This window comes from Ixodes scapularis, unplaced genomic scaffold, assembly GCF_016920785.2.
Source record: "Ixodes scapularis isolate PalLabHiFi unplaced genomic scaffold, ASM1692078v2 PGA_scaffold1__304_contigs__length_218370807, whole genome shotgun sequence".
Lineage (NCBI taxonomy): Eukaryota > Metazoa > Arthropoda > Arachnida > Ixodida > Ixodidae > Ixodes > Ixodes scapularis.
Genome location: NW_024609846.1, coordinates 94,769,298 through 94,790,583, shown reverse-complemented (window position 1 = coordinate 94,790,583; position 21,286 = coordinate 94,769,298). Strand labels below are relative to the sequence as shown.

Below are 21,286 nucleotides of genomic sequence, written 5' to 3'. Positions count from 1 at the left end.
GGACTCACTAGGGACACCAAATCCTGCCTGGGATCTAGAGGGGACATTGCATTTTTTTAGCTTGCTATACCGGGTATTCATAGGAAGTATTTTCCTCGCCACAAAAATAAACTATGCATCGCAGGACGCTCGGTTTTCGAGTAAATGTAGCACTACCGGTTGGAACCAGACGCCAAAGATTAAAGGCTTACTGTTATCTGGTTCGATATATATATATGCAAATCTTTTAAATATTGAAAAAAACAATTATGGCTTTCTTCAGTAGGAGGTGCTATTCATCTGTAAATTAAAAGGTCCTGTTAACTGCAAATTCCTCGTTGAAAGCTTCGAAACATTGTCTAAAATTTTTGGATCAAGTAACGGTAGGCACTGATATTGGCATCCGGTCCCAGTCACTAGTACTACATTTGGGCAAGCTGAATGGAATAAGCTTATTTCTGTGGCGAGAAAAACAGTTCTCACTTCTCATGAACATCCAGTACTTTCATAAGTTGAGCATAATGAATGCGTGCTTTAGGCACCTTCCATCACGGCAATTGATGCAACCCATGCGGAGAACAAGTTGTCTGCTTCTTGCGCAGGAGTTGCAGTGACATCAGAAAGACGCCGAGCTCCAATTGGCTCCGATGGAAGGATCGTGGGTAGACCTCAAAGCAAGCCGCCTTGAGGTCTACCCCCTATTCTTCATTCAGAACCAATCGGAGCTTGGCGTTCTGGCTTCACCACAAATCCTGCAAAAGAAGCCAACGAACTTGTGCTCTGCAAATAGTTCGCAGTGGTCATGAAAGCTGTCTGAAGTGTACTTACTCAATTTCACCCACTAATGTTCCAAAAAATGTTTTAAAACGAAGTATCTATCAAATTTGAGATGCAAACTTCTCAAGCAGTCATGCCAATCAAAGATGTTGGTATGCAAAGGTAAGGCAGCTTTTAAATTTTATTGTAAGAACACTAACACTGGATCATAAAATCGTGTTACAAACATACTTTTGCTTTTACAAGAAAATAGTCTGCTTTCACAAGAAAAAGAGACTAGTTGTAAGTGGTTTCATGATGGTTTATCCAAGAAGCCTTAAGCAACTGTTGATAAAAATAAAATAGTCTGATAACAAAGATATAAATGACTCGTTAGTGACTTAACAAAGCTTATAGAAAAAGGTTGAAGCAACTGTTCATAAAAATAAAACCACCTCTTTAGAGAACTAAAAAAAAATTCCAGACTGCAACTGTTCATAAAAATAAAGTAGTCTGTTTTACAAAACAAATAAATTATTGACTAGTTGGAACCTGAACGAGGCTTAAGGAACTGTTCATTAAAATAACAGCACATCTTCACTTGGAAAGAAAACAATTCCAGATTTCAGTCATCCTCATCTTCCTCTGGGTGTGCCATCTGTGCAGCCCCCCTACAAAGCAAGTAGAACACATCTATGAGCATACATATTCACTAAGTTGTGCTAGCTCTTCCACGTGGAAACAATCATGGCTTCAGAAACCCTGCACCACGAGACGAGTTTAAAATTATGCTGAACCCAAACTTGAGCTGTGAGTATATGTAGTAGCAAAGTGCTTGTGTGTTCCCTAAATTATGCTATTTGAATAAAAAAAATGCAGAAAGAATAAAATTGTGAACACAAGATTTGCATTGTGAGCATTTATAAAAACTATCTTCATGATGTCACAGCTTTCCTAACCTCCACTACTCTGCAGCCAAGGCACAAGGAGTTCTGCTAAGCCAGGGGGAGGAGTGAAGGTTAATTCGAGTGCAATACGTTAATGTCAGGAAGCAGGAGGGATTCAGTCGTCCACTATGCAGTAGAAGCACCAGTCGTTGACTGCTGCTTCTACTGCATAGTTAAGGGAAATCTCAATTTGGGTTCAGCATCCCTTTAACGTAGACAGAAGTGACTTGATATCTCAATGTTAAGCATTTTTTTTACACTGCAGATGAATAACAACTGCAGTGTTGACATTTTGGCAAATTTACAATGTTTCGTTCTTTGTAAAATGTTTGCAACTGCTGTATTAAAGTTCTACAGTACTGATATTACTTGCCTATCAGCCTTCACATGCAGCCTAATCGTATGCCTGCTTACCTTTTCTGGCAGTTGTCCAGGCGCTCTTTGGCATGGCGCAGCCATGTCATTGTTGTTTTCTCAATATCTTTAAGAGTGACTTCTGCTTCTTTCTTGTTTTGTTGTTCTGTTAAGCCACCTGTAAGATATATATTTTATATAAGGCAATTTAAGTAAAATAGTAGAAGTGACATTTGTCTAGGAAGCATTGGCTGCTTAAAGGTGCAAGCTACTGCTCAGTACAGCAAGTATATTCAGGTGTCCAAAATGGTGTGCCCTACAAAAATGAAACGAACTGCACGATGCTAGAAAGCATCTTGTGAGAGTTCCAGTAATTTATAATTAAGCAGAAATAATTCCTTACTTAAGAGTAATTAGCTAACTTATTAAGAAACTGGCAAATTGCTAGGAAATTGTGAAGCGGTTATGTGAAATGTTTCGCTGGCTCTTGCTTGGGCTGAATGGCTTAGTGCTGAAGTTAAGGACTCATTTCTTTTTCGCTTTAGTTAGCCTTCTCGCAAGCTTTCCGTGCATCTCCTGCAAGCATTGCAATGTCGGATGGAAGCACACTCGGCTTACGTTGCTGCCATGGGTTCAAGCCCAGGCGGCGACCGTCCCTTTAACTCTGAAACGCCCTGTCCTCCTCTGCACCGGCTACACCACGTCTAGCCGGTTGACCACGTGATTATCCAATCAGCGTCAAGCTTTCCTCATCTCCACCAGCTATACCATGCGACTTGTCCCGACCAATCAGCTTCGAGCTTGCGGTTACACAGTATACCGCATGTTAAGAGTGTAGAACCAGAGAACGTTTCACATTAATACTTATTTGAGAACCGAGGTGTCAGTGTGAAACTTGCAAAGTGCATTAAAAAGCATTGGAATTACATGACTGCAATGTGATACAGTTCACATACTTTATTTTACTGACCTGTAAAATATTACAAAATACCACGACAATGTGCCCCCTTAATCATGGACTCTTCTAAAATCTTGCGGCATTTCTTTACATATAAACAGAAGCATGCATATGCATCATGGTGCAAATATTTCAAGGTGCTTTAAAACTTTCCAATTGACATTTCAGCTCCTAAGTAAATATTTAAAAAGTTATCTAATTAGCCTCAACTAATTAATTTGGCTTACTTAAAAAAATATGACAAATTGCTGAGCAACTGTGTTGCGTACGTGAAACGTGTGAGACACAATTCTTCAAAGTTCAAAGGTTGCTGCATTATAAAACGCTTCATACTCAAACACTGCAACTCTAGCCAGATGCTTGCTAATAACAGACAGTATGCTTAACTTGCATAGAGCACTCAACTTTTTTTTTTTAATTTAAGCGAATTATTTGTGACATGCGGCATACGATCTTACCATTTATCACCTGGAAAAACATTCATAGGTTTGACGCAGCACTAAATATGAATATATGACACGACTAGAAAAGGGTGCTTTAGGTTTGCTCAGATGTGACGCTTTCTCTTGTGCATGTTTTCCTTTCCCACATTACATCCCCATAGAGCATTAGTAAAACATGAAGTGCCTTCCAGTGGCATTAAGAGCTATCATGGAAAAGGGCTTATACAGCTCCCACACTTTTGCATTCTCCTCCTTTGGGAATGCAGCATGACCAACAGTGTCATGGGATGGAAACAGCGAGAGGGACTGAGGGCACACACACGACGTTCCTGAAAATACTTCCACTCCTCGCATGCCTTTCGGGATTTTTGAAAATGGTCCATTACATAAAATTGAATAAAGTAAATTCAATTATCTGCCTTATTCAATGCTTCGTAAACCAAATTTATAGTCAGTTTAACTGATATGAAGCTCGGTACCAGGAGCTGTGTGTTAGTGACTTAGCACTCTTGATTTAGAAGGACAGTAAGGTATTAGTACGACATCACCTATACTGTACCTTAAAAACAAAGCTGTACAATTAATATTATTTCTACAAAATATCATGAGCCCTTTGAAGTGCTTACCACACATCAGCTGACAGAACTGCAGGTCACAGAATCTCCTCTTGTCTTTTGTACCATACCAAGTGAAGGCCACTCCTATGTCGTAAGTCAGAAGCTTCTTATGTATTCGGGAAGTTTTTTCCTTTGCATCGTCCCCGCCAATTATTTTGATGTACCTTTTCTGGAATAGAACATCAGACAGTCGGGCCTGAATAAGAGAGGAATACCAGGGTCTTCAGTGGCGCAAAAATTAACTCAGCATTGCAGGAAGGTGAAACTCTGCCCGAATGTGACGCTAGCTGTGCTGACAAAATGAGAAAGTTTGAGAACATGGCATTACCTAAATCAAAAGATACGGGAAAGAAACACTTCTTCACAAGCGCATGTACACTCGGCCTTTTTTCAAAAAAGATAAGTTATTTTGGCCCCTGTGGAGCTTATTTTGGTGAGAGGGCTTATAAAAAGGAAACAAAAGAAGGGTTTCTTTCGTTGTGGTACGCTTAGTGGGCGTCACTCAAAAAGAAATTTGTTTTTTTTTCTCAATTTCTTTTGATCCAAGTAATATCACATTCTCAAACATTCGAATTCTATCAGCACCGCTAGCGTCACACTGTGGCGGAGCCTCAACTTCCTGCAATGCATAGCTATTTTTTGCGTCGCTGAAGGCCCTAGTTTTTTTCTCCCCAAATTGGGCCCGGTATATGTTTTGTCCTTAAAGGGGTACCCCGGCCATTTTTTGAGCTACTCAAACAAATTGCATTTTCTGACTACCAGGACTTTAGTGTTCACAGTACGCTATTTATTTTTTTGAAGTTGATAAATAGCAATCGACAAAACCGTAAACGAAGATGATGCCGAAACCAACATTCAAATTTCCGCGCGCTCTCCAGTGGTGTGACGTCACAAATGGTACAGAGCTTTAAGTCGCGCAGGTAGTCTTAAACTGAGCATTTCAAGTGTTTTTTGCACGTTCCTTAGTGAATCAGCTACCAAGCATTCTTTTCCCACCATCAAATGTCTTGTAACCAGTTGGGAAAATGGCTTACTGCCCACTTTGTACCATTTCTGTCGTCACACTTCAATGTTGCCAGTAGGGGCCCCCGGTTTGAGAAACACGATGAAAACGAAATTATAAAATTCAATAACTTTGCAAAATCATCTTTTCACACAATACTTGGGGAGCTGGTACAGCCGTGTCTATCGGTGTGTTGAGCCATTTTTGAGGCAAATCAGAGACCACGAAAATAATGCCGGAATACCCCTTTAAAGGAACAGTGACAACCCCCAATTTTGTTTTTGTTTTTTTTTACTTTTTTGCCAGGCGGTTTATTATGGTGTCAGATCAATATTTTGCTAGTGTCACATCTATTTTTAATAAAGTAAAAAAACGCAACTGCTCGAAACCGAAACTGGACTGGGCAGGAAGAAATATAGAGGAGGGGATAGGTGGCAGAAGTCACGTAGCTGTGATACTTTTTTTCTCCCAAACGCATTTGCAGCTTTTTAGAAGCCACAAAAAACGGGTATCATATTTATTTTCTATTTTAAATGTTGTGTGCGTGCCTTCAATGACCTAGGACTTCGATTATATTTTGTGGTTCTGTCTAAACCATGAAAAAACGGCACATGGCCACGGAGAAGAGAGTGAGCGTGACTGAAACTAGCCAGTTCTCGATCGGCTGTTTTCGGTCGGAAAGAAAACGAATTCCGAGCCGCGAGTTGTTTTCTGGGTAGTTGGGCTCTCACGTGTAATGTGCAAATAAAAATATTGGCGAGCCTAAATACCCCGTCAGTTTTATCAAAGAAATTAAAAACAAATTTCATCTCACCAGTTGCAGCTTCTTTTCATCACTTGCAGCCAGGACTTTTTCGTAAGCCAAGAATTCCTCCAAATCCTTCAAAGGAGCAACAACAAGAGGTTCGGTCGGTGCAGGCAGCACACTGTCGAGCATGTTGGCAAGGAGTGCCAGTTGTTCTGATTGCTGTTGTTGTCTCTGCTTGAGTGTATGCAACATCCTCAGCACCTGCGTCATGAAATCTAAAAAGAGTATGGCATACAAATGGCATACAAAAGGCTTGAAACAAGGCCCCAGGGAAGATTGAAGGTCTCACTTCTAAAAAAATAGAAGTATTTATTACCTGTCCATTGTGGGCCCGAAATTGCCCCTGGTGGCATATGAGCAGTAATATCACGCGGCCGCCCTGCGCTGGGAACAGGGCCTGACAGAGAAATGATACACAACTCCATTTAAGATACATAGTGAGCTATAAAAGTATTTAAAACCATGGAAAAACAGCGCTAGAAATACGAGGACTAAGACAAGGGGAAACAAGAGAAGGCGATCCTACCAAAATATACAGTTGAGAGTGCCTCGTTTACCCTCATCTTAGTCCTTGTATTTTCCGGCGGTGTTTCTATTGCTATAGGAAGCGAGCATGCCGGCCGTGTCGCGGCGGTCGCCTATTGTTCGCCGCGACCTACCGGTAGCCGCCGCAGGAGCATCGGGGAGCAATGGCGACGAACAGCACGGCAGACAGTGTCCCCGTCGTGATTACGAAGGAATTTAAGGCAGTTACGAATTCGGAAAGTTCCTTCGGTAGCGGGTTCCTTCGGTAGCCGTCGGCGGAAGTAATAGCAACGAACACCACAGAGGACAGAGGGCGATTACGAATCCGGAAAACTTCTTCGGTAGCCGGTGCAGAATCATCGGGGGAAGCAATGGCGATGAGCAGCACAGCAAGCACAGCGGACAGTGTTCCCGGGGTGATTACGACGGGGTTTAAGGCGGTTACGAATCTAGAAAGCTTCTTCCGTGGTACCAATATGAAGAAGGGAAAACTCCTTCGTGAATCTGGCCGCGTGTACGACGTGAAGGAGGTCCGTTTCGACGGACAAGTGGATGTCACGGAGCGCCGTACTCCGCTAACAAAATTAAGCGTGCCCGCAAAAAAATGTAGTTGGCGTTGAGTGGACCGTGGTAATTATGTACGTTTATTTCTGAATCAGCTTGACAATAACTGGGCGATTTTTTTCGCGCCGTTCCGCGATTCCCACTACTATCTTCCTGTAGGCTGATGGAAACATCCAAGTGTAGGCTCAGGGGGGCGACCGCACTCCGCTTCTCGATTCCGGTGAAGTATTTGCCGCATACTTTAGAGTTTGCCGTCGGTGTCGATGCTGTTCCATCGTCGCTAGAATAGAAAAAAGTTAATTGTATTATTCGTCAGCAGCTGAAACAAAGCGCGAACAGAAAGGTAAGAAACGCCACTAACCTGTATGGACGCACAAGTCGCACCTGCAGGTCGCGCAGTACTCCGCCTCGTACGGCCGTACGGCTTCGAAGGGACGATGTAGTACTTCGTGCCGTGTGCGATCTTCGACGTACTGTTGCAGCCGACCACGCAGCAATTGTTGCGGCTTTCTTGGTGCGGAATAGCCATCTCAGAAATTACAACGCTAACCCACTACAACGCACAACCAACGCAGCGACTGGCAGAAGCTCCCCGATGCGATGGACCCGTTTGCCGCTAGGGGCGCCCTGGTCGGGGCTTGAATTAGATGCGCACGGTTCCTATGAACCAACAGGCGCAAATCACCACTTTACTGTAGTTTTCAAACAGTGGAATTCATACCCCCTAAAGTACGCAGGTGTGCTACAAACTTCTGGCAATGACCACTGATAAAGAAACTTAACGAGCAAGTGTATCCCAACTTTAATGCCAACTTTGGTGGGAAGAAATTTGGGGAAGCACAACGCTAACTCACCCACTTTTTCAAGTGAAAGCTTAGAAGTAAAACATCGACATGATCAGTAGCATGCACTCAGAATGCACTTCAGGTTCCCCATCTTGCCAGTCATAATATTGCCGCGCGCAGGGTCACGGACTTGTAGAAAGTTCTCGTTCATTCTTGCTGCGGACATAACTATCGTTCATCCTTGTTTTTGTTGTTCTAGAAAGTGTTTGTTCATTCTCGCCCCGAGCGCGCTACGCTCGAACCTTCTCCGCCGAATCTTCGAGATAGTGACTCACTCTAGATAAGAGGCCGCCCCCGACCTTGTCGAGTCAGTTTCGCCCCAGCGCTCGACTCTGCTGTCTCGCCGACCTCGACGCTCGCGACGCTTTGTTATTATTTTCTATTCTCTTTTTGTTTTGGCACAAGTTCGCCACATTAAACGTTTAGTTCTTCCTGTTTATTTATTGTTATTCTGGTCACCACCCGTGACATTTTGGTGGAGGTGCTGGGTACCGCATGCCTGTACAGCGTTCCCCTCCAAGATCCCGCAGTGCAAGTCCGGTACCAAGCCCAGTGAGAAGACCACTCCCCGCGGAACCCGAAACTCGGACCAGCCGGCGCATCAAGGGAGAGAATCCTGAATACGGTTTGCTACTGGACAAGCCCAAGCCGAAGAAGACGACGATGGCCGACCAGGCGCAGGCCCCGGCTGCTCCTGCCGTCGTATACCTGCCCGTCGCACCCAAAACTCCGACGCCGTTCCACGGAGACGCACACGAGGACATCGAGGACTGGCTGCAACACTATGAACGGGTGGCCCGCCATAACGGGTGGTCAGCCGAGCACTGTTTGCAGAACCTTTACTTTTCGATGGAAGGAACTGCGAGGCACTGGTTGGAAAACCACGAGGCTTCTTTGACGTCGTGGGAGGTGTGCAAGCAAGAATTAAAGAAGACGTTTGCCTGCCAACACCGACGTGAGAGGGCCGAAGATCTCCTGCGAACAAGGACCCAAGACCTACATGAGAGCGTCACCAGCTTCGTTGAGGATGTTCTCCGCCTGAGCGCCCGCGCCGATCCTCAGGCTACCGAGGAGAAGAAGCTGCACCACTTGATGAGGGGTGTGAAAAGTGAGATATTCGGCGGCCTCATTCGCAATCCCCCGACAACCGTCGACGGGTTCGTCACGGAGGCGACGAATATGGAACGGGCCCTACAAGCACGCGCCAGACACTACCAGCGACACCCCGGCGTAACCACTCTGGCGACATCCGGATCCGACCTTGGCACCACCCTCCCCGGCATCCGTGAAATTATCCGTGAAGTCGTCCAGGAGGAACTCAAGAAGCTCCTGCCCGCTGCAGTACGCCCGGCCTCACTCTCCATCGCCGAGGTTGTGCGGGAAGAAGTCCAGAGAACCTTCCAGAAAGAGGCTCCTGTCGTCGTGGCAGCCCCCGAGGAGCCCACGTTGACTTACGCCGCAGTGGCTCGACGGCCACCGCCTCCTCCTCGTCACACCTATGTCGCGCCGCCCCGACGTCAGACTCCTGCGCCGCAGCACGACCGACACCACGACGACCAGGTCCAGTACGCCTGCCCGGAGCCTCGCGCACCCCGCAAGACCGACGTGTGGCGAACGTCCGACCGCCGCCCTCTGTGCTTCCATTGCGGGGAAGCGGACCACACCTACCGCCGATGCCCATACCGACGACTCGGGCTTCGCGGGTTCCACCCGAACGACCCGCGACCCCGTTATGGTGAACGCCCTCGGGAGATCGACGAGTACCTGCGACGACCTCAGTCCCCCGAGCCTACGTCCCGCCGAGAGTTCCGGTCGCCGTCGCCACGACGTCCAGCTTCGCCGATGCACCGACCCCGACGTGAAAGTCTGTCGCCCCTCGCTCCTCGCCGGGGAAATTAGGCGCGGCAACCCCTGGAGGTGGAGTTGCCGAAGACGACCGACGCCAAGATCCTCCACGAACGTCGGAGGGCCCCCACTCGAACGCTACCAGAGATCGAAACCACGCCCCTGCAACGGTGTCCAATAACCTAAACGTCGTCATCGACGGCCACGACGCATCAGCGCTCGTGGACACTGGAGCAGACTACTCAGTCTTGAGTGGAAGGCTCTCCCGCCGCCTTCGGAAAGTCACGACGCCGTGGGATGGACCTCAGATACGAACCGCCGGAGGGCACCTCATCACACCTGTCGGGAGATGCACTGCTCGCGTCGAGATCCACGGTGAGACGTGCCCTGTCAAGTTCGTCGTTCTGCAAGACTGTTCGAGGGACGTTATCCTCGGAATGGACTTTCTCTGCGAGTATGGCGCCGTCATCGACCTCGGAGCAAACCGGCTGACGCTTCGAAAACCTGCTCCACCACAGGAGGACCCCAAAATGACGTCATCCGCGGTACGAGTCCTCGCAAACCACGTGAACCTACCGCCGCAGTCAAGTGTTTTCGTACCCGTCGGGGTCGATGAGACTTTCTGTGGCGACGTTTTGCTCGAAGGAAGCCTCCAGTTGCTTCTAGGAAGAGGGATCGGCATCGCAAGAGGCGTCACGGAGCTCCAAGACGGACGCACTACTGTCGCACTCGTAACGAACTTCCGACAGGAGGCCCAGCACCTTACGAGAGGCACCGCCGTGGGCCACGCCGAGGAACTCCCGGACGCAGCCGCAATCGCCGGAATATCAGAAGACCTCTCTTCGTGGCCACCTAAGACAACCCCACTTTCGCAGTTTGACATCGACCCAACCCTGCCTACCCCACAACGACGACAACTCAGTGACCTTCTCGCCGAGTTCAATGAGTGCTTCTCCACGTCGTCAAAGGTGCGCCAAACGACCGTTGCGAAACATCGAATTGTCACTGAAGACAACGCGCTTCCTGTGCATCGGTCGCCGTACCGTGTTTCCGTGAAAGAAAGAGAGGTCATCCAGAAGCAGGTCCAAGAAATGCTCGATGACGACATTGTCCAGCCCTCAAGCAGCCCGTGGGCTTCACCGGTAGTCCTGGTGAAAAAGAAAGACGGGACTCTTCGGTTCTGCGTGGACTATCGCCGACTAAACGCCGTAACGAAAAAGGACGTCTACCCGCTGCCACGCATCGACGACACTCTGGACCGGCTGCGCCATGCCCGATACTTTTCGTCGATGGACCTGAAGAGTGGGTACTGGCAGATCGAGGTCGACGAACGGGATCGTGAGAAGACTGCCTTCGTCACGCCGGACGGACTGTACGAATTTAAAGTGATGCCGTTCGGACTGTGCACAGCACCGGCGACGTTCCAGCGCGTAATGGACACCGTTCTTTCCGGCTTGAAATGGCAAAGCTGCCTCGTCTATCTCGACGACGTCGTGGTATTCGCAAGCGACTTCGACGAGCACCTGAGACGTTTGCGAGCCGTACTACAGGCTATCCAGAATGCTGGACTGACACTAAAGCCGTCAAAATGTCGGTTCGCTTACGGCGAGCTCAAATTCCTGGGCCATGTCGTGAGTGCTCAGGGTGTAAGCCCTGATCCTTCCAAGACATCTGCTGTTGCAGAATTTCCCAAGCCATCAGACAAGAAAGCCGTAAGAAGATTTCTTGGACTATGCGCTTATTACAGGCGTTTTGTTCGCGATTTTGCCAAGATTTCTGCACCGCTCACGCATCTGACCAAGGACGACGTGAACTTCCAGTGGGGGGAGGAGCAAGAACAAGCGTTCAACGAACTGAGGGAAAGACTCCAGTCGCCCCCTATCCTCGGACACTTCGATCCATCAGCGGAAACGGAAGTTCACACGGACGCCAGCAACGCCGGACTCGGCGCGGTACTCGTCCAAAGACAAGACGGAGCAGAGAGGGTGATCGCTTACGCAAGCCGGGCACTCTCTAAGGCAGAGAAAAATTACTCGACGACCGACAAGGAATGTCTCGCTGTCATCTGGGCGTTAACCAAGTTCCGCCCGTACCTGTACGGGATCCCGTTTCGCGTTGTCACGGACCACCACGCTCTCTGTTGGCTCGCCAACCTCAAGGACCCGTCAGGACGCCTCGCTCGCTGGAGTCTGCGACTGCAAGAATTCGACGTGGCCATTGTGCATAAGTCTGGCCGCAAGCATAACGACGCCGACTGTTTGTCTAGGGCCCCAGTCGAATCTCCTCCCGAAAGCACTGACGACGACGACGACGCCCGTTTTCTCGGTGCAGTGACAGATGCCGACATGGGAGCACTTCAACGAGACGACCCGGAACTTCGCGCCGTGATCGAACACCTCGAAGGCCAAGAAAGTTCAGTTCCGCGAGTCTTGGCCCGAGACTTGTCAAGCTTCGTTCTGCGGCGAGGTGTGCTCTTCAAGAAGAACTTCGGAACGAGCAACCCTGCTTGGCTGCTGGTTGTTCCGGCCAGCCTGCGAGAAGAAATCTTTCAAGCATGCCACGACAACCCGACGGCTGGACACCTTGGCTACAGCCGGACGCTCGCCCGGATTCGTGACAAGTACTACTGGCCGAGACTCCCGAAAACAGTCCATCTGTACACAAGGTCGTGCCATGAGTGCCAACGACGTAAGAGGCCTCCGACGAAGCCAGCTGGACTCCTGCAGCCGATACCTGCCCCGACTAGGCCTTTCCAGCAAGTCGGAATGGATTTGCTTGGGCCGTTCCCAACATCGGCGCAAGGAAATCGGTGGATTATCGTCGCGACCGATTATCTTACACGATACGCCGAGACAAAAGCCCTGCCATCAGGAACAGCCGTGGAAGTCGCCAAATTTTTCGTCGAGTCCATTCTCCTTCGACACGGCGCACCTGAAGTACTGATTACAGATCGCGGGTCATCCTTCATGGCCCAGATGACGCAAGAAGTCCTTCGTCTCAGCCACACCAGCCATCGTCGCACCACGGCGTACCACCCGCAGACCAACGGGCTGACGGAGAGACTCAACAAAACCATCGCCGACATGATTTCCATGTACGTCGACGTAGAGCACAAGACATGGGACGAGGTGCTGCCGTACGTCACGTTTGCGTACAACACAGCGGTTCAAGAAACCACGGGAATGACACCGTTCCAACTGGTACACGGCCGAACGGTTACCACGACGCTCGACGCCATGCTGCCTCACGTGCCAACCGGTGATGTCAACGACGACGTTCAACTCATCTCCCAGCGCGCGGAGGAAGCTCGTCAACTGGCAAGAGTCAAGATTCAAGACCAACAGCGAGTCGACGCACGCCGGTATAACCTTCGTCGCCGGGACGTCCACTTTCAACCCGGAGACCGGGTATGGGTTTGGACACCAATACGTCGTCGCGGTCTCAGCGAAAAACTCCTGAAACGCTATTTCGGACCCTACAAGATCATCCGACGCCTCGGCGATCTGAACTACGAAGTTCTACCCGACGGAACGCGCCCATCTGCAAGACGTCAGCCGTGACCCGAGGTGGTGCACGTCGTCCGGCTGAAGCCGTATTACGAACGATAGAACTTTCCACTCTCGTCGACGGGTGAACTGTGAACTGTGAACTGCGACTCGCGATTCTGCTGCCTTTTTGTTTTGGATTTGTTTTTGTTTGTTGTTCTTCGTTTCGTGCTGCATCGGGACGATGCACTTTTTAAAGGGGGGGATAATGCCGCGCGCAGGGTCACGGACTTGTAGAAAGTTCTCGTTCATTCTTGCTGCGGACATAACTATCGTTCATCCTTGTTTTTGTTGTTCTAGAAAGTGTTTGTTCATTCTCGCCCCGAGCGCGCTACGCTCGAACCTTCTCCGCCGAATCTTCGAGATAGTGACTCACTCTAGATAAGAGGCCGCCCGCGACCTTGTCGAGTCAGTTTCGCCCCAGCGCTCGACTCTGCTGTCTCGCCGACCTCGACGCTCGCGACGCTTTGTTATTATTTTCTATTCTCTTTTTGTTTTGGCACAAGTTCGCCACATTAAACGTTTAGTTCTTCCTGTTTATTTATTGTTATTCTGGTCACCACCCGTGACAATATAGCTAAGTATGGGAAGAAACATACCATGCTAGCAGATAAAGAACGTTGTCGTCTGTGATCGTCCTTTTCTTTTTATTCTTTCAGTTAATTTTTCTGCATTTAAACTCAGTGTAATGTACACTGCACATAATATGGTGCCTGGTCAAATAAGCAATAGAAAATAAACATGGTCAAATGAACAAGTTGCTACAGAGACGATGTGGTCTGAAAATGCACTTCAATAAAATGCCAGAACATCACAAATATGCTAGCAGAAGGAGAACATATTTTCAGTTACCATGCACATGCTGATTGAGGGCCTCGGGAGACATTGCTGAGCACCTCCCGAGTGAGGATTCTACCTCGTGATGGGAAGGGCGGCTCCCTATTGCAGAGAAGCATGTGAAATTTCAGCACAACGCAGAAAACTCTTATCGTCCGATGGGTTCTAGCTAGAACACTCTCTCTTCAGACAAAGTGACTCGACATCACTGAAGGAACCATATTAGCAGAAAGACAGTAAATAATGAATTACCATGTGCCTGCTGGGTAGAGTGCCTAGGGGAGAGTGAACGCCTCCACGGAAGTTCCTCAAACTCACGAGAAACTGAACGGCTGCCTGAGAAAAAACAGCATGCCTCCAATTCAATTTAACCATGTTACTAGATGACCTGCACATTGCTAACACTCCTTAGGGTGTGTGGGAGATGTTCACTTGTCCTGCATGACGTACATATTTGAAAGTTTTTTCAATCCTCTATAACTCTGCCACAGATATTCGTTCACATCATTTATATGTGAAACTTGAAAGGTAAGGTGCCTAGTTACCATGGACCCCACTCCTGGACCGCTCCGGTGATTTGGACTGCCTTCCATACGAGGACTTGCGCTCCCGTGAGACAGGAGGGCTGCCTGCATAAAAATAAGTTGACATAATTGCTACAAAAGTAATGCAAGCTGGTAGAGTAAGCATTTTCAAAGGAGAACATGTGTGTTCAATTACCATGCACATGCTGACTGAGAGCCTCAGGAGACATTGCTGAGCACCTCCCGAGTGAGGATTCTACCTCGTGATGGGAAGGGCAGCTCCCTATTGCAGAGAAGCATGTGAAATTTCAGCACAATGCAGAAAACTCTTATGGTCCCATGGGTTCTAGCTAGAATACTCTGCTACTCTCTTCAGACAAAGTGACTCGACATCACTGCAGGAACCATATGAGCAGAAAGACAGTAAATAATGAATTACCATGTGCCTGCTGGGTAGAGTGCCTAGGGGAGAGTGAACGCCTCCACGGAAGTTCCTCAAACTCACGAGAAACTGAACGGCTGCCTGAGAAAAAACAGCATGCCTCCAATTCAATTTAACCATGTTACTAGAAGATCTACACACTGCTAACACTCCTTAGGGTGTGTGGGAGATGTTCAGTTATCCGGCAGGACATTTTATTTTACATATTTGAAATTTTTTCAATCCCCTATAACTCTGCCACAGATATTCATGCACATCATTTATATGTGAAACTTAAAAGGTGCCTAGTTACCATGGGCCCATCGGCTGGACCACTCCGGGGATTTGAGCTGCCTTCCATGCGAGGACTCGCGCTCCCGTGAGACAGGACGGCTGCCTGCATAAAAATAAAAAGTTGACATAATTGATACAAAAGTAATGCAAGCTGGTAGAGTAAGCATTTTCAAACAGCCCCAATAAATACCATTGGATGAATTAACAGAACAATCAGCATATAGTTACAACGCGAGGAAAACATGAAATGCCCACATTCTGCTACAAAGCTCAAAGCGAGCATATTAACTGTCTTCTAGTATATGGCTCAGAGTAAAGGTGTGTTAAAACTTAATTTCAGTGCCCATTTGCAATATTGAACACAACTCCAAGATACATCATTAGGTCATTTAGCACAAGAACAGTATGCTTCGTTACCGTGCACACCCTGGCTAGACTGCTCGCATGATCTCGAAATCCTCCGAAGTGCCTGACCTTTGTTAGAGATGGGACGGCTCTCTGCAGAAATGATGTGAATAAACAGCATTTGAAAAGCAGTGCTAAGAGGAAAATAAAACTCGACCAAATCCGGATGGAAAATAAAAACATACTCATACAAAACCCCAGTTCAATGCAAAGTAAGACATAAAGAGAAATGTGATTGATGGTTTAATACCTTTCGCCTTCTGACGACCTGCCCCGTGTGACCTCGAATGCACCACAGCTTCATGTCCAGAAAAGATTAGACGGCTGCCTGATTTTGGAAAAAAAGAATACTATAAGGAAACTTTTATCAGATAGAAGAAGTCTGCGAGACAACAAAGCTACTGCCGAAGCTCATCAGAAATAAACATGGAAGACCATTTTATAAGGAGAAGTTGAGCTTATTGCTTAACACTAAATTAATTAACCAAAAGATGACACATAAAGAAAGAGATAGACACATACAGGTCTTTCATGTACCTACATGTGTTTCTGCTTTCTAGAAATTATTCAACACTACTTTCTGAGAGTGTGACGAGTGGTCCCAGGCGATCATTTTTTACCGATACCAGATGATGTTTGCAACTGATAAGGAAACCATCATGTGGCTCTGATATTAGATGTCAGATATGGTTAAGGAGATGTACAGTACACTTCCTGTCCTGAGATGTATAAAGGATAAATAGCAACTGCCCAAAATATGATGGCAGTTGACAATAAGTCAGTCATCAGAACCAGCTCATATGAACTTCCCACGTGTTATGACCACTTGCAGCAACATAAAAGGCTCCTGAATATACAAAAACACTCCAGCTACATTCCAAATATTAAAAATGTTTTTTTAGGGCTATCAAAACCCATTTCTACAGATCAATTTAAACTATTAAAATCAGTGACTGCAAGCTCTCATTGTAAACCTCTGATCTACTTCTGCATGACACGATAGACAGCAAAGTTATGAATATGAGCGCCATGCTCTGTAATGAGTATTGGTAGTGACAGCGCTTGTGCAAAAGGCATGCCTTGCAAAGCAATGAGCCGGTAAATGTAGCACTTGCTGCATCCAGTCAAACACCTGTCCAACCAAGTGTCTGGAACTGCAAAAGCACCTTGTTACACAGATCTCTTGATAGTAAACATCACCCTAGGCAAGGTATTAAAACAACTGGGTAGAACCAGATTATCCTCTCTGTTAAACAGGTTATTTCATACTAGAGGCTTTCAACTGTACTCGAAACAGAGATGAATATTGTCGGCAGTTTTGCCTCTCCCAATGAGATAGGAGACTGTTGCCATCACAGACTTCCGTTAAAAATTTATTTTGGCTGTTTTATTTAAGTATGTTTTATTTTTATGAATAAACAGCTATAGCTAGCTTAAAATCTGGAGAGATATGTGTAATTAGTTCCATTAGCATCCCACAAAAAAAAAAAAATGAAAGGATTGAATTACTCTAAGAAAGGAAAATTTTCATAAAATAGAACGCAATGTCTTCAAACTACTCACTTTTCTTTGCTTGGTCAGATCTTTCTCCAAGGCAGGGTGGTGTGGGTGGTTTAGGAGGAATGTAGCCTTCTTGGATTTCAACTTCAGAATCGCTAGACACTAGCTTCCTAGTCTTTTTTCTTTTTCCACGCCCTAATTCTACGTCACTACGTAGGTCGGACGCCTCTTCAGCAATGGGAAGTTTCAGTCTTGCCTTCTCGTAACTGTCTGCAATAATCAACTCTTGATGTTATAAATCTCACAACAAGCATTTAGGGAAATAAGGTTATTCTACTTACCATACCATCCAAGAGAAGTGAACGGTAACTCCGTCCAGCCTAGCTCTGGTAGCTTGCCTTCTATGGTCAATGCTTTAAGTTTCTTGCTTGTTGTCTTATTGGGCCAAAAACAAACGGAGCCTTTCACCCAGTTTGCATGGACAACAGCGACAGAGTCATCCTTAAGAAAATGGAACACCCCAAACTTTTTGCCATCTGGTTGAAAAAAGAATGGAAATAACAGTCAACTAACGAGCACCACTTGAACCTATGAGAAAAAGAAATGAGATGGAGGGAAACATTACTGCAGATGAACCAGAGGAAAAATCGCATGTTTCCCTTTGAAAGGAATTCGAACACATTTCTGGACAATGCTCGAGAGTGGCCACGAGCTGGTGCCGGAGAGGTCAGAGGCAAGAACGATGCCGAGCATAGATGAAGCACAGGGGTAAGTATACAGGTCAGCTGTTTCCCTGAACTGCTTGCCAATCACTTGTGCCTGGCCAGACGCTGAGCAAAAAGCAAAGTTTTGAATTCTAATGATGGTTCCATCAGCTAAGATGCAAGTGTTGTCATTCATGCGTGTCCTGAGGCAGAATTTGTGGGGGAGATTGACAGCTTTGTACTGAGGGTTAACACAGTCAGGAGGCAGTGGCCCATTATCATGTGGGAGGAAAAAATGCCTTTCACTGTTGAGATCCTTTGGTGTTGAAACACCTCGGCGCTCCATGACACGGTTGTGCAGCTGCTCTAACGGCTTCTCGGGCTTCCTCTGGAGATCTTTCAGTGATCCCATAAAATTCTCAAAAGGGAATGCACTCCATGATTGCAATGGCCCATGAACTCTCACATCATTGGCCAAGTGGATGAGATTGTGCACATTATGTGATACTCCATCCTTCCCATACAGAAACATGTATGTTTCGACAAAATGGACCAGCAACTTTTCAGCGTAGTCCACGAACTCCCGGCAGTACCTAGGACTGCTGAGAATTGTGATTGCAGAGTGCAGAACCATGAAGTTAAAAAAGTATGGCTCAGGAACCCTTGCGCAAAGCACAACTGGGCCTGTGTACAGCACGAGCAGTCGAAACTCCGTTGCCTTCCAGCGGTCCAAGTCTAGAAGACTTCTGGGCTTTCGAGCAAAGTCTGAGCAGATATGGCACTGAATTTCAAGGTTAGCCAAAGAAATTGCATCTCGTACTGCTGTTCCCAGGCGATACCTGTTGCTTCCCTTAAGCCATAATCTCAGTAGCTTGTGGACGACACCTAAGCACACAAGATGCATAAAGTCCAGAGGAACTTGCATGACCAAATCAATGGGAAGCTTTTTCAGCTCTGTTCCCTTGACATGATGTTCTTCTTGAGCACAATCTCGAAAACTTTTATCTGTTCTGAGCTTTGCATCAAGCTGGGGAAAGCACATCCTGCCGTTGATGAATTCCCCCTCCGTCTCACACTTGGTGCAGCTAAAATAGCCATTGTGTCCTTTGATGCCAAGGACATACGATTTTGCAGGAGCGTCACAGACCAATCCTGCGAGCTCTACTCGTACATGTTTTCCCTGCAGCACAACACCTTCGCTTAGTACTTGGTTGATATCTAACACAGCAGGCCGAAGGAAAGCCTCTGAACACACTGCTTTGGACTTTCCGTAGACATCGCATTTCCCCCAGTTCTTCACCTGGCACAGGATGGGCCAAAACTGGTCACGTGTGCTTTTCGTAAGGGGCAGGCCATCAATGTTAACATTGATGGTAATGATGTCTGGTATGTCACGTGCATGCTTCAGAGTGTCTTCCAACCCTGCTTCCAAGCCGAAGTGGCAGTACTTTCCTGTTCCCATGACCACTACAACTGCCTTCCTAGGTGTTTTAAGAAGCGACCTTGCACTCCCAGGGAGAGAAGCGAAGCAAGAATGCGAGCGCAAAATTTTGAGCAGCTCGTTAAGGGAGCGATGAGACACAGCTGTGTCAATGGCCCAGCCTCTGACTTGCTGCTCAATCGGCCCACGTGCATTGACCACGTAGCCTTGATGCTCGGAAGTGCCTGAACCATCGTGGCGCACAGATGCAGCCACCTGATAATCGGAATGTAGGTCCTCAATTGCGTTCTGTGAACTCGCATACCCATCTAATGAGTGATCTTGCTCTGGCGGAAATCCGCTGGGTATATAATCCTCCCTGGCTTCGGGAACTTCCCGTTCCGCTTCTTGTGCCATATAAATGTTTTGGTCTCCTTCCACGACTACGTCACCAACATCACCCAACAAAATACCGCACAAGTCTACGCGAGCTGCTTTACTAGCGCGTTTATAAAACGTGGCTTTTGGACGCTTATGCATTTTAAAACAGGCGCGTAGTTCACACGTTCAAGGAGTTGCCGCCATCAATTGAAGTTGGACGTATGATAGTCCTAACACAAGCGCTCCTAAAGCGGAAACATTCTATTTGATAGGATTGAAAATAAGCTTCGCACTGCACGGAAATGATTGAACATAAACGATTACCTTCCATTTCCATGTCGCTGCTCCTCTTGATAGCAAACCCGTTGTAGTACCTACAAGGCCTCCCTAAAAAAAACTCCGCGAAACAGCTATAAAAAAAAAAAGAGGGAAAAGTTCCGATTGGATTGGATTGGATCGTGGCTTTCGAACCGAATGACTTGTGGTGGCTATCGACAAGGTTGCCAGGATTCCAAGCCCCTCAATTCAGTTTATATAAATACAAATTTCGTAAACACACACACACACACATATATATATATATATATTTTTTTTTTTTTTTTAATATTGTATAAATTTTTTTTTTTCTTTATATCGTTGCAGGGTCTTGTCGCCCCTTTACTTTCTTTTTCTTTTGAGGAACGGGGAGGAGAGCGTGGGAGGGAGAGGGAAGGATAATTCTCCTCCCCCCTTTCCAAGAGCGGTGCGTCGGCGCAACGTTGGTCGGCGCGTCTCAGCTCGGATGCGCGTGGAGCGAAAACGATCGTGCTGCAGAACCCTGGATTCAGTCGTCCAAGACCAATTTCGATCTCGATGAGCCTGGATGAGCTTCGAACGCGTCGCCAAACTCTGGCAAAATAAGGTCTAAGATGGCTTCTTTTGTGTCAAAGTTAATTTCTATATCAAGATGCCTTTTCAAAGTATACCTACCGGTAAAGCAAATAAAAAGTCAGTCTCATCCCCCAATCGTCCCGTTGAGGTAGATTTCAGGATTGTCCACATTATGTTGTCCCAAATATATACTAGGGATAACTGCAATGGGATATGGGACGTGAAGACCACATAGGGACTTTTTTGGGACATCCCAGGGATTTTGTGTGTTGTCTGGGGACATATCTTGTTCTGTCATGGAAACTGAACAAAGACTTGCTCCTTGGGATGACCTAACTATAACATGCGACCTCTCTTTGACAAAATACAACAAGAAAGTGGCCGCCGCTAGTGTTATAAAAGAAGAATTTTTTTAGATTGCTAGTCTTTACGAGACGGACAAAAGTTTTTTTACTGATGGGACGAAAGGTCTGGCTACGCTGGCTGCGCTGCGGTTGGGTAGTCTTACCAACGTGTTATCCGAATTAATGCCAATGCATCTGTGTTTACAGCTGAGCTTCATGGACTCTTAGTGATTGTAGATGAAATAATCAAACAAAAATACAGATTATCTGACATTTACAGACTCGCTCAGTTCCCTCCTTGCCCTTAACTCTGCAAGATCCTGGAAGCATCCCCTGGTTTGTCTGTTTCGTGTTAAATTAATGAATGCTATAAAGCAAAACATCACTATTCACTTTT

The 21,286-nt window shown here is 46.8% G+C and overlaps 1 non-coding gene across 2 annotated transcripts; it reads right to left on the bottom strand.

Moving 5' to 3' along the window:
• Nucleotides 1–919: 919 nt before the first annotated feature.
• LOC115332508 lies at nt 920–20,219 on the bottom strand. Of its 2 annotated transcripts, XR_005717358.3 has the most exons (16): nt 20,000–20,213; nt 17,512–17,706; nt 17,234–17,440; nt 15,921–15,998; nt 15,683–15,763; nt 15,285–15,368; nt 14,990–15,073; nt 14,747–14,833; nt 14,572–14,655; nt 14,279–14,362; nt 14,042–14,128; nt 6,182–6,262; nt 5,872–6,080; nt 4,064–4,223; nt 2,097–2,214; nt 920–1,406 (listed from the first exon to the last, which is right to left on the bottom strand). It is a non-coding gene; the product is annotated as an uncharacterized LOC115332508 (transcript). The 2 variants fall into 2 exon arrangements; XR_006077784.1 differs by lacking the exons at nt 920–1,406; nt 2,097–2,214 and having other exon boundaries at nt 4,147–4,226; nt 5,895–6,080; nt 20,000–20,219.
• Between the last annotated feature and the right edge of the window lie 1,067 nt (nt 20,220–21,286).